This window comes from Adiantum capillus-veneris, chromosome 27 (assembly GCF_014529385.1).
Source record: "Adiantum capillus-veneris isolate H3 chromosome 27, ASM1452938v2, whole genome shotgun sequence".
Classification (NCBI taxonomy): Eukaryota; Viridiplantae; Streptophyta; class Polypodiopsida; order Polypodiales; family Pteridaceae; genus Adiantum; species Adiantum capillus-veneris.
This window is the reverse complement of record NC_140957.1, coordinates 124,592,725-124,595,079: the sequence shown is the minus strand read 5'-3', so window position 1 is coordinate 124,595,079 and position 2,355 is coordinate 124,592,725.

Here is a 2,355-nt window from a genome sequence, read left to right as displayed (position 1 = left end):
TTCTTGCGAGATGATGAAATCGGTACAATCAAAGAGTTGTATGGCCTCTATTCTTTCTTGCCTCCTCCTAATTCTATGGTACTTGTGATTTTTTTTCATGTCATTTTATTGATAGTAAGATGAATTCTCTCCTGTCACTAAGACTTCCCTTGCTAGGGCAAACCCATCAACATCCCTCAATCTAAATCACCTAGATGATAAGCTTATTCAAGAGCATCACATTGATGCTCCTTCACTACAAAGGATCGTTCTCCAAATTTGGTTATTCTTCTATTGTCTTGCTCTGTAGCTATTACTGCATGTATTTCAAACACTCCTTTTAATTGTTGCCTTTTTATTTAGACATGATAGGCCAAGGTCTAAATAAAACATTACTTTGTGTAGAAAGATCATCAAGAAAGTTTTTGTGCTTTTATAAACTCGCCACACTTGGTGTAGAACAGAAAAATTTGTCAAGAATTCCCCCATAAGAGTCTCACCATGAATTTATTTACCAATATCAACATTTACACAATGCCACACGCCTTCAAAGCGCAAGAATACGGGACTGTATTTTCATAAAAGCCCTTTCTTTTATCCCTTATAATTATTTAAAAGTGTTCTTCGATTTGTGCTTTCCCTCACATTATCAAAGTGTGTTTGTTCCTCATCTAAAAGACTTATGTGACTTTAGATGAGAAATTAACAAGAAAGAAAGAAGAGAAATAAGATAGCAAACAAAGAAACTCAAATTTAGAGATGATGGAGAGGTACATTAATTTTTAGAAATACATGAATATTTTGTAAAAGTAAGTGTTCTCTCTCTCTCTCTCTCTCTCTCTCTCTCTCTCTCTCTCTCCAAAGCTACTAAGAACTATAACCTTGTAGAGGGATACTAAATGTGTACATCTTTCTCATCATGCCAATTGAAAGTGCCTACCATTGAACCTACATGGAGAATAGCATACAAGGCCTCCATGCAAGAAGAGAAGCAGAAGTAGGACACTGAGAAGGGAAAACATCCACTTTGCCTTGTGTAGATCTCATCCTGGAGAAAAAAGGCACCACTCTATTTTCATTTGAGAATCTCGTGTTCCAAAGGTACTTGATACACCTTATGTTAGTCTTCAATGATTGTTACTAACTCACCATGTCAGCATCCAAGTCATTGACCAGCCAATAAGGAGGTGCACACCATGCAAAAGCTACCATTCATGTTCGAGAGTCCGTTCATAATGGGAACACGTGGGGGGAAAGGGTCCCCGAGGACAGAAAAATCACCCCCTACCAAAATCCCATTCTTTTTAATCCGGTATTCCCTCTCTCCTCCCACCTACCCCAAACCAAGAAATTGCAACACATATAAAGGGTAAACACTTTGCCTTTATAGAGTAGTATCGTATAGATGGTATTGCTTAGGATATTCTAACTTTTTTGCATATACTTTGTTTGAAGTTTTTTTGGGGAAGGATACAAACTCAACATGATAATTTTTTCCATGAAATTTTTATTCACTCTTGGAGTTGTTTTCTGAGCAAGAAGATGTTACCATATACATGTGGTAGTGATGTGTGTGAACACACTAGGACCCTCAGGGCATTTTTTTTTTCCCTCTTTAGGAGGTTTTCCCCCCCGTGCATTGTATATACGTCCATCACTCTAGGGCTATCTATCTTTCCATTGCATACTAAGTAACACACTCTCTATTGTGTGCCTTGAGTTTCCTTCGTCTTCTCCAAGCTGTGTGCGTTTCCTTGTAACCCTAATTCCAACAATTGGTATCAGAGCAGGTTGCGTCCTCCCGGGCTTAGTCGCTAGTAGCTCCACCACACGCCTGCTCACTTTCTCTGATTTCTGTGAGCTTTGGCGAGCGTTCGCAACTCGACAAAAATTTATGATTTGGGCTCATCTCGGCCTCCGTTTCCACTACAGGCAGGTCTGCACAGCAGGCAATTTCATTATTTAGTGCAGAATTTTTGTTAGTGTCGTTTTCTGCATAAAATGTCTCATGCAGTCTACTGCGGGTTGTGCTATATAGCACGTGCTAGTCTCACTTAGTTTCTCCTCGTTTCGGGCAATTTTCACATCAGGTGCACGCGTTTTCCATGGCTGACAACAACAAAGATGTGTTCAAGATGTTCGCTGCTGAGGACAGAATGGATGGGGACAGTTACCCTATGTGGACTTACATGATGCAACATGTTCTTGTGTCAAAGGGCGTTTAGAATATTGTGCAGGGCATTGATGTATGTCCTAGTTCTGAGGATGTAGGCGATGTTGAGGATGTTGCAGGTCTTGTTGCAATGATTGCAGCTATTAGAGTTGTCTTGCCTACGCTAGAACAAGCTCGTTGGGATGTAAAGGATGCGCAGGCTC